The 11,776-nt window shown below is 45.0% G+C and overlaps 1 pseudogene; it reads left to right on the top strand.

Annotated features, from left to right (window-relative positions):
- LOC105482616 (butyrophilin subfamily 3 member A3-like) lies at nucleotides 1-9,993 on the top strand (annotated as a pseudogene).
- Nucleotides 9,994-11,776: the final 1,783 nt, after the last annotated feature.

The following is an 11,776-nucleotide window of genomic DNA, read 5'->3' as shown; positions in this document are numbered from 1 at the left end:
ATGAAAATGGCAAGTTCCCTGGCCTTTCTTCTGCTCAACTTTCAAGTCTGCCTCCTCTTGGTCCAGCTGCTCACTCCTTGCTCAGGTAAGGAATGATTCCATGATTGTTTCTGAAGCAGACAATTATGTATTAATGTCCTCATAGAACTTTTGACTCCTTCCCAAACCTGGAAGTCCATCCCAACTGGAAGGATCACATGTCACTAAGAGACAAAGAGTGTTTCTGTTAGCAGTTGGTCCCCCTCTAGGTTCTCTGTATCTCGCCTTCCCTGTCTGAGAAGCACCCTTCCTCTCATGACCCCAACTCTAACACCCTCTGATGGAGCCTACTCCTTGTGACGACAGCTCAGTTTGCTCTGCTTGGACCCCTTGGGCCCATCCTGGCCATGGTAGGTGAAGACTCTGATCTGCCCTGTCACCTGTTCCTGACAGTGAGTGCAGAGACCATGGAGCTGAGGTGGATAAGTTCCAGCCTAAGGAGGGTGGTGAATGTGTATGCAGATTGCAAGAAAATGGAAGACAGTCAGGGTGCAGAGTATTGAGGTAGAACTTCGATTCTTCAGGATGGCATCACTGCAGGGAATACTGCTCTCCCAATATACAATGTTACAGCCTCTGATAATGGAAAGTACTTGTGTTATTTCCAAGATGGTGACTTCTATGAAAAAGCCCTGGTGGAGCTGAAGGTTGCAGGTGAGCCTCCAGGTTTGGTTCTGAGAACATTTCTCTGTAGGATCTAGAGCAGATGCAGAGTTCCTCTTCCAAAAGCACTGCAGACACTCCTGCCTGCTCACTAGCAATTGTCTGCACTGCCTTCCAACTTAGCTTCTCTGAGGCCCTTAAGAAAGACACAGGGTTTCCTTTAGGAAGAATCCCTGCTATACCCTACATGCTCAAGTAAACAACTCCCTCCCACTGGCGACCAGAGATATAAGGGAAGTGAAGGGTGAGGGATAGGAAGCATAAGAAACCATCTCTTCAGTGACTGGTACACAGTCATTTTGGTTTAGTTGCGTAACAGATGGCTTCTGTTGTGTCTCCAAGTGCACACTACCATGGGCCCTGGGAGGTGGAATAGTGATTGTATCTGCTGCCGATGTTTTCCAATCAGTGACTCCCAGAGATATTTTTGTAGTAGAATGAGGCATGTTTCTTACTTGTTGCAGTGAGGAAGAACACACATCATGGGGAGCTGTGGCAGTATCTCAGTAAGAAGGTGTTAGAGCAGACTTAGTATACAATTTGGGTTTGTGTTAGGGGATTTCAGGAAGGGTTTATAGACTTAGCCCTCTGCTCTGGATGAGATACTGTCAGGAAGGTGTGGGGAGATGAATTCTGTGAGTGGAACCTTAATCAAGCTTATCCAGGAGGAAGGAGACTAGGATGAGACTAAAGCTGTAATTGATGAAGAGGCAGCAATTCCTCATTGCCGATGGGGGATGTTTGGTCATTGTTGTGGTTTGTACAATGTTCATGTTTTTCTCTGCACTCACACATGATGTGGGGTGTTCTTGTTTTTCCCATGATCTATCGTAGTGACAAAGTACTATTTTCCGTGTTTTGTGAAATTGTTCATGTTCAGCAGGAGGATACCAAGACCTGGTGTCAGGTTCCAGATGTCTGGGATGGCTTTTTTCTTTCTCAGTGCAATCCCTTGCCTCAGGGCTTCTGGTTGGGTTTGGTTTAAGGAGAGCTATAGAAGACAATGGTAGAAGGAAGAGAGAAGGGAGAGGTCTGGGTGCTTATTCCCTGGCTTTCTTCCTGCAAGTTACCCTCAGGCTGGCTGCATTGCCTTGCAGAAGGTCATAGCTCAACTCAGGAATGTCCTCAATCCATAAATCTCTTCTTTTATGTCTCCAGAACAGCTCCCTCTCCTCCTCCCTCTGGTAATTGGGATGGGTGGAAATAGCCCCACTGTTACTGACCCTGGGATACTGCACTAGCCCATTTAGTTTTCTCCATCATGACCACACTTGTGTAAATAGCTCCTGAATGAAATCTTCCTTGAATTATCAAATGTGAGTCTGCCATTGATTCCCATTAAGACCCTCCCTGATACAGGAGCTCTCAAGAATTTAGGCCAATTTATCCTTCCACAGCACTGGGTTCTGATCTTCACGTTGAAGTGAAGGGTTGTGAGGATGGAGGAATCCATCTGGAGTGCAGGTCCACTGGCTGGTACCCACAACCCCAAATACAGTGGAGCAACATCAAGGAAGAGAACATCCCGGCTGTGGAAGCACCTGTGGTTGCAGATGGAGTGGGCCTGTAGCATTAGCAGCATCCGTGATCCTGAGAGGCAGCTCTGGGGAGGGTGTATCCTGCATCATCAGAAATTTCCTCCTCGGCCTGGAAAAGACAGCCAGCATTTCCATCAAAGGTCAGTACCTGCTTGGCCTCAGCTTTACTGAGTTGAGCTGTGACAGGTGATGAAGGGTTATGTGTGTTTCTACTGTGTAAGTCTCTGCGGTCAACATGGGTGTCTTCACCACACGTAAGGTTCAAAGCAGGGACCTGGAGGCTCCTCCCTGCTCCAGGGGAGCTTCCCCACTCCACAAAGCTGTTCATGCCACAAACATTTACTGAACATTTCCTGCCTGACAGAAAGTGTGACAGGTAATGTGAATTGGGTAAAAACATTAAGAGAAGTTCCTTATGTAAAGTCAAATGACAAAATGGGAAAACATATATATATTTACAAACTCATAGAGAAAGCTAATCTCCTTGAAACAGAAGATTTTGAAAACTGAGTAAAAAATTTTAACAAAGGTCATGAATTGTTAATTCACAGGAAAGGAAATAACCCACAAAAGGGTGCTCATTCTCACTCATTAGGGAAACATATATAGGAAATCATTTTTCACTTATGATATTGGCAAAAATCAAAACCACACTGCCTTGCTTGATAGCACATGGCTATGGCAGGAATGTAGGAAGGCAGTGACTCTCAGTCATTTGCTCATGTCACTTGTATTTTTGGTATGCATTAGCACAACCTCTATTGGGGGATCTATCCAAACTACGTATTTACTTATCAAAAATTCCAGTTCTGGGAGTTTATCTGATAGATTAGCTTGCATTTGTATGAGATGATCCATATAAAATGTTTCTAGGGTGTTTGTTTATTTGTTTGTTTTTGAGAGGGAGTCTCATTCTGTTGCCCAGGCTGGAGTACCATGGTGCAGTTTCAGCTCACTGCAACCTCCTTCTCCTGGGTTCAAGAGATCCTTCTGCCTCAGCCTCCCCATTAACTGGGATTACAAGCATGCACCACCAGACCTGGCTGATTTTATATTTTTACTAGAGATGTGGTTTCACCATGTTGGCCAGACTAGTTTCAAACTCCAGACCCCAATTCATCTGCCTGCCTCAGCCTCCCAAAGTGCTGGGATTACAAGTGTGATTCACCATGCCCAGCCTGTAAAAAGTTTCTTACAGCATTCATTATGATTGTACAAGGTTAGAAGCTATGCAGAAGCTTACTGATGATCAACTTCCATAAAGGAAATACTGCCCAGTTGTGAAAGAAAAAAGAGATAATTCTTTCTATATTAATATGGAAAAATCTCCAAAACACAATTTATCCAGAAAGAGCAAGATGCAGAGTGATGTATATAGAATGTCATTTTTGGTTTAAACAAGAGGAAAAATAAGAATATATTTTAAATAACTTTTTTTAGTTCTTGACTGTGTTATTAATTTACAGTTTTAAAATTTAACAAGCAATCTTGTAACACTCACTGTACATCAGGCACTTTATTTATTTATTTAGTGACAGAGTCTCACTGTCAACCAGGCTGGAATGCAGTGGCACAATCTTGGCTCACTGTAAGCTCCGCTTCCCAGGTTGAAACGATTCTCCAGCCTCAGCCTTCCAAGTAGTTGGGATTACAGGGACATGCCACTACACTCAGCTAATTTTTGTAATTTTAGTAAACATGGGTTTTCACCATGTTGGCCAGGCTGGTCTCGAACTCCTGACCTCAAGTGACCTACCCACCTTGGCCTCCCAAAGTGCTAGGATTACAGGCATGAGCCACTGCACCCAGCCCATCAGGCCCTTTATAAGTACTAATTTAATTTTTCTAACTTCAGGAGATAGGTATTACCATTACCCTCATTTTGTAGATTAGACCACTACAAACAGAGGTTATGTAAGTAGTCCAACATCACACTGCTGGTCACAAGCGGGAGCCAGCATTTAAACCCATGCCCTCTGACTCCACAGTTTATATCCCTAAGCATCATATTAAGTGGACTAAGGAGAAGTTAATAGAGGGAGGGAGGGAGAACTGGGTGGTTGGGAGAGTTGCATGACTTCATGTATTTATAGTTTTTGAACCATGTAAATGTGTTACTGGTTGAAAAAATATTTAGAAAAAAATGAGTATGACTCTGCTCAAGTTAATTTCCATATGAGAGGCAGACATCTCAAGATAAGTGATAGTAGTAGCTTGTAGTGAGGGTTTACCAAAGTCTTCTCTATAGTCCTCTGAGACTTTAGGAAGAGAACGCTTATTTAACCTCATGAGACAGATTCACTGCCCCTGACCTGGGCTAAAGAGCTAGAACTTGGGGTGCTGAGGCTGGGGAGGCTGAGTGCACCAGCGCCCATGACCCACAGCTCTCCCTTTCGTAGATCCCTTCTTCAGGAGCACCCAGTCCTGGATCGCAGCCCTGGAAGGGACCCTGCCTATCTCGCTGCTGCTTCTTGCAGGAGCCAGTTACTTCTTGAGGCAACAGCAGAAGGAAAAAATTGCTCTGTCCAGGGAGACAGAAAGAGAGCGAAAGATGAGAGAAATGGGATTATGCTGCCACAAAGCAGGAAATAAGCCTAAGAGGTATCCAAAGTGAACAGAGAATCTAAGCCCCCGGCTTGCATGCCCAGCCTGAAGATCTCACCCCCATCCCCACTCTGGCACTGCATCATGTTTAAGGTTTATTTTCCCGAAACTCCCCTCACCCATAACTGTTCTTTTTTTTTTTTTTCTTCTTTTTTTGTTTATTTTCCAGAGAAGCTCCAGGAAGAACTCAGTAATTTCCCATTCCCCAGGAGATCCAGGCATGTCTTCCTATCCCCTCCTTGAGGGCCTTGATAACTCTTCCTTCCCTGTTCATTCCATTGCAGAGAGGAGTAAAATCTAGCACATGGCTCGTGAGTGGCTCTGACATTTTCTCTGAATTTGAATCTATGACTGTCTCTCCTCGGATATTTTCCAGCCTACAAATCTTTGTCCAGGTTTGAAAAGTGGTCCTGGATCTCTTTACTCAGGAAAAGAAAATAACTGTGGCACTTTGGAGAAACTCCCCGGAAGGAATCTCTCTCTCTCTTCTTCTATCTTTCTCATTCTTGGAAAAAAAAAAAAAAGTCTTCAATCTCTTTGTACTAGGGGCCACAGACTTTTATGCCTTAAAAAACCCTGAGGAAATCCAGGGGTGCACTTCAAAAGGAAGAGGGAAGAGAAGGATGAGGTGCATTTTCTATGGCAGGAAACTTACTTGTTGTTTTCCATAATCTAGAGGATGTTGAAAGGAAAACAAGAATGGAAGATTTAAGAGACAAGAAAATTAGAAAAGAGAGAGGGAGAAAAGTGTGTCTAATAAAGTGGAGTAACTACAGTGGCTCAGTTGGTACAGATTTATTATAACTGCATCAAAAACTAGTCCCTGAAGTTGTTCATTAAATTTCCCAAATTCTTTTTAGAGCAAGGTAAGAAATGATACAGATTGAGAAGGATGGATCTTGTACTCCTAGACATTCGCCTATAGACATGGTGACACCTATGCCCAGGTACAGGAGTATAGACAGATTCAAAATAGATTGGCAGGACTCCATTGGGAAGGAACTCTCACAGTGACTGCCTTGCCACTAGCATCCAGCCAATGTTCCCAGACTGGATATTAAGAAGAAGAGGTGAAGAGAGAATTGAGCATGCAGAGTGAGACTGGAGGGAAGGGTGAAATGGTCAAAAAGAAATATTAGATGGATGCAAAAAGAAGCAGAAAGGGCCAACACAGAAAAGACAGAGTTCAGGTGACATCTCTACCTTTCTGTTATTGTAGGAGGAGAGACGTCTCCTCCTACATGGTGAGTGAGCCTGATGCTCTCTGAGTTTGCTGGATTATGGGCCATGAATATTTCAACCTTTTTTCTGCTGTGACCCATTAATGTTCTCAGTTGGATTAATCAGATCTAACCTGAAGACTCTATTTTGCATGTTGAGGGGGTGACTTCTGCTTTTCTGGAGCCTCTGAGAGACTGCTGACCCTGCACATGCCCAGGCAAAGCCTGGCCATGCAGCCTGCACCCCTCATGACACAGGGAGCCAAGTCTGACATTGTTTAGAAGGTGCCACCTCTTATCCATCAGAGCTGTAGAGGAGGGAAGCTGAACCCTGGAAGAGACTCTGAAGAAAAGCAGAGAAAACGTGTAGTGAAAGGAGAATGGAGTGTGGAAAAGAACAAAAATACTGACCTTTTTCTTATCTGTGTCTCCTTCCTTTCAGAATGGAAAATGGCCCTTTTCAAGCCTGGTGAGTAAATCACTGTATGTTCCCTGGACCAACAACCTGAGGGACCATATGCCTTTTTCCTCCTCCAACTCTTGTGATTTGGGGGAGAAAAGTTGCTTTGACTTCCTTCGTGGATAGGAAGACACATGAAGGGTGGAGCTGAGGAGAAGGAGACACACACTGAGTGATACTGCAGGAAGAGTGAGGATGGAAATGCCAAGGAGAGGAGGCAATGCCTGCCCAAAGAACTTTGTCCTTCCCAGGCTTCCCATGTCTCCTACTGACTGTGTCTCCTCAAAGGTTTTAATGCTTCTGAGTTTTGGACTCCACATTTTTAAATGATGTTTGCAAACTGTGTTTTGTGGAGGTTGATGTGAAGACTGAAGCAATAATAAATATGCATTGGTCAAAAACCTAGTAAGAAAGAGATGATGAGTTCAAACTGCGTGGTTGAAGAAGGTGTGTGGAAAGGAGGGTTAAGGGAAAGCAACAAGGAAAAGTGCAGTGCCCCCATGGTTCCCAACAGTGGGGAGCTGTCTCCACCCCTAGCCTGCGAGGGCTAGGAAAAGGAGGCAGTTACTGGAACCCAGAGAAAGAGATAGCTCAAAGATAGGGCTTCCTGAGAAGAATCGAATCGTCAGGCCTTGTTAGAACAGCACTAGCTGCTGCTGGCGGGGAGGAAGCAGGAAATTAAACGATGTGTCTCTCCTTTCTTTCTCCTTCCAATCTCCTATCAGGGCCTCCCATTGGCCAAACCCAATGGCAAACCAAAGGACAGGGGAGCCCAGTGGCACTGTTCTTAAAGGACAGATTCCTGGGCCCCAGAAGAGGGTGGAGAAAGCTGAAAGGTGGAGAGTGAATCTGGGGCATCTAAGGCCCCACATATAGCCCAGCACAGAGATGGCCTTGCAGCTATTAGAACATCAGGAGCTTCCTTCATGCCCTGCTGTGGGCTGAGTAAATAACATGATTGCCGTAAACAGCGCTAGAGATTTGTATGTTTATCCCCATTTTTCAGGTGAGGAAATTCTTCAGATGAAGCTCCACCTTGTTAAATAAATTGGATATATGGAAAAATAGGACTGCAGAAAAGGGGAACACATTTAGCTCACGAGTGGTCGAGTGAAGATTGAAAATTAACCTCTGAGGGCCGGGCATGGTAGCTCATGCCTATAATCCCAGCACTTTGTGAAGCTGAGCCGGGCAGATCACAAGGTCAGGAGATTGAGACCATCCTGGCTAACACGGTGAAACCCCTCTGTACTAAAAATACAAAAAAAAAAAATTAGCTGGGCATGGTGGTGGGCACCTGTAGTACCAGCTACTTGGGAGGCTGAGACAGGAGAATGGTGTGAATCTGGGAGATGGAGCTTGCAGTGAGCCGAGATTGCACCACTGCACTCCAACTTGGGCAGCAGAGCAAGACTCTGTTTCCAAAAAAAAAAAAAAAAAAGAAAAGAAAATTAACCTCTGAGTATAAAGCATCAGTGGGCAGAACAGTGTGGGGAGGGAAACAACAAAAATGTAGAAGGAGGATCCTTGTTGCTTCTTGAGGCCGCATCAGGGTATTAGGTTAGCCAGATACTGACCTTACTTTCATTTCCCCTCTGGTCACAAGACCCCTGGGGCTTTCACCAATTACACTGATGACAGAATCACATTCAGGGCAGACTAGGGACCCCAGGTTCTGGAAGGACCTCCTCAGCATGGCCCAGGCCTTGCATGCTCAGGTTCTGAAAGCCAGGAAAAATGAATGACCCCATGGACACCTCCTCAAACTCTCTGCAGCATATGTGATTCTGGATCCAGACATGGCAAACGCCATCCTTCTTGTTTCTGAGGACCAGAGGAGTGTGCAGCCTGCTGAGGAGCCCCATGACCTACCAGACGACCCTGCGAGATTTGAATGGCGTTACTGTGTGCTTGGTGTGAAAACCTCACATCAGGGAGACATTACTGGGAGGTGGAAGTGGGGGACAGAAAAGAGTGGCATATTGGGGTGTGTAGTAAGAACATGGAGAGGAAAAAAGGTTGGGTCAAAATGACACCAGAGAATGGATACTGGACCATGGGGCTGACTGATGGGAATAAGTATCAGGCTCTCACTGATCCCAGAACCAACCTGAAACTTCCTGAGCCCCTAAGAAAGTGGGGATCTTCCTGGACTATGAGACTGGAGAGATCTCATTCTACAATGCCACGGATGGATCTCATATCTACACCTTTCTGCACGCCTCTTTCTCTGAGCCTCTGTATCCTGTATTCAGAATTTTGATCTTGGAGCCCACTGCCCTGACCATTTGCCCAACACCAAAAGAAGTAGAGAGTTCCCCGGATCCTGACCTAATGCCTGATCATTCCCTGGAAACACCAGTGACTCCGGGCTTAGCTAATGAAAGTGGGGAGCATCAGGCTGAAGTAACATCTCTGCTTCTCCCTGCCCAGCCTGGAGCTGAGGGTCTCCCCCTCCACAACAACCAATCAGAACCATAAAGCTACAGGCACACACTGAAGCACTTTACTGATATTCATTCGATTATTCCATAGGACAGTTGCTTGAGTTTGGTGCCACCTTATTGTCCCCTTTATGCAAATAAGGAGACTGGGGTGTAGAAAAGTGTATTGACTTTACAAAGTAGACATGACTAGTGAACGACAGAGCTGGGATCTGAACAACAATAACTAACATTAATTGAGAACTTAAAATGTTCTGAGTGCTGTGTTATGGGCTTCGGTGAGTGTCAGTCCTTTAATCCTCACAACACCCCATTGGGTAGTCTCATTTTGCAAGTATGAAAGCTGAGGCAGGGCAACATTAAGTAACTTACATAACTCATACGGTAATTTGTGCAGTTGGGAGATGGTCAGCCTCAGTCCCTGGCTAATTGCCCATTCTTTTCCAGCCTGATTTTTCCCCCTTGGGAAGAACCTCCATGTAGCCCTGAGGTTCCCTTCCCAGGGCAGCTCCAGGATAGAGATCACTGTGGGTGGTTGTGGAGTTGACACATCTATTGACTCCTTCCCAGCTAATTGTCAGAGCCTTAGACCCAGCAGTCCTTGGAGTGGCTCTGCAGAGTGTCTTTGTTGAGAGAATAACGTTATAGTTCCCACATGGCCTGTGACTTGGAAAGAGACTAGAGGCCACACTCAATGGGGCACAGATGTGTGCCCACCCAAAAAATGTGATAAGTGATCGTGCAGCCAGAGCAAGGCTTCCTACAGTCAAGATTTCTAGGCAGAACAAATACCCTAAATATCCTCTGTGATATAAGTAATTTGGATGAAGGAAGCTAGAAGAATTACAGGGATGATTTTAATCCCGCTATGGACTCAGTCTCCTGGAAAAGGATCTGTTCACTCCTGATCATTGGTGGATGTTAAACCCATATTTCTTTCAACTGATGCCTGCTAGGGAAAACTGCTCCTCATTATTATCACTATCATTGCTCACCACTCTATCCCCTCTACTTGGCAAGTGCTTGTTAAGCTCTAGTTGTTCAATAAATGTGTTAATAATGCTGACTCCTCAACTTGGCTTTTTCTAGACTATGGTGTCTACTCAGTACAGTAGAGTATTCTGCTCACCCACTGTACTCACCACAGTCTCAGTTTACCTCACTGCAGCATTTTCACAAAATCCTTATTGGATGCATCTTCTATTGCTGCCATCTGAATTACTAGAAATTCATAGACTTAAAGCAACACAAATGTATTATCTCACTGTTCTGTAGGTGAGAAGTCCCACAGGGATCTCAACAGGCTAGAATCAAGGTGTCTGCAGGGTGGATTCCTTTCTGCAGTCTCTAAGGAAGAAACTGTTTCCTTGCTTATTCAGATTGTTGGCAGAATCAGTTCCTTTCATTTATAGGACTGAGGTCCCAGTTGTTTCCTGGTTTATAGCTAAGGGCTGTACCCACTTCTAGAGGCTGCCACACTCTGCCTCCTAGCTCCCTCCTCCATCTTCAAAGTAGCAACACTACATTGAGGCTCCTCTCCTGGTTCTTTTTCTCCATTGCATTGCTCTGATTCTTTTAACTTCTCCTTTTTTTCCTTCATTTTATTTATTTATTTATTTTTGATAGGGATTTGCTCTGTCACTCAGGATGAAGTGCAGTAGCGTGATCTCGGCTCACTGCAAACTGTCCCCTGGGCTCAAGCAATCCACCTACCTCAGCTTCCCGAGTAACTGGGACCACAGCCCACATCACCATGCCTGGGTATTTTTTTTGTAGAGACAGGGTCTTGCCATGTTGCCCAGGCTAGTCTCAAACTCCTGAGCTCAAGCAGTCTGTCCACCTTGGTCTCCCAAAGTGCTGGGATTATAGGCATGAGCCACCGTGCTCAGTACACCTTTTACTTTTAAAGACTCCTGTGATTTGACTGAGTCCACCCAGATAGTTTAGAAAATCTCTCTATTTTAAGGTCCATAATTTGAATTCTGTGTAAGATCCATTTTGCCATGTTATACATTCTATTCATAAGTTTCTTAGTGGATATAGCTCAAAGGGGTGCTGAGGGAGCACTATTCAGCTCGCCACACTGATTTGGGAAGTGATCCCAGGAAACACAAGTGCAGAAATAAATTGAGAAATGAGAGAAAGCCAATTACATGAGAAATGGGATAAAGGGTTCACTCATGAGTCAGTTACCATGTGGATAACTTGGCTCAATCTCTTTTAGGACTCTCTAAGAAACCACATGAAATGTGTGATACAGCTTAGAATCTTCCTAAGGACTATGGGACCTGGGACTTTATCTCCACTTCCCATCCTCCTTTGCTTGAATTGGTTGAAGGTTGGCCTGGGAGTGTTAATTCTAATGCACTTTAAGATTGGGCTATGTAACTGCAGAAAAGCAACTATCACGGGTGTGATAAAGCTCACAGGCAAAGGAGAAGGGAGATACTCACTGGAGGTGGGAAGTTTGTCATCCTTCCAGGAAACTGTGCCTCAGCTATTGGCAAACTGTGATAGGCCAGGAGAATATGGGACAGGGCATCAACAGTGCCTGTTCTAAGGGCTCTGCCTCTGAGAATATAGTGAATGCCTTTCAAGGTCTCTCTGCCCTCCCTGCACCACATTTATTTAGCATTAGTGACCTCTTGTCTTCCAAAACATATCCATATTACACGGCCCTGCAGCCTCACCACATGGACTGGGTCTGGGATGGACATCTGACCCAGGCTAGACCAGAGGACCAAGTGACATGTGGCCAGTTACTCCTGTAGCAGATGTGCATGGGAGCTGTGGGAAGAAATGTTCCAT

Source organism: Macaca nemestrina, chromosome 5 (assembly GCF_043159975.1).
Source record: "Macaca nemestrina isolate mMacNem1 chromosome 5, mMacNem.hap1, whole genome shotgun sequence".
NCBI lineage: Eukaryota > Metazoa > Chordata > Mammalia > Primates > Cercopithecidae > Macaca > Macaca nemestrina.
The sequence above is the reverse complement of the archived record's forward strand: the minus strand, read 5'-3'. Positions and strand labels throughout refer to the sequence as shown.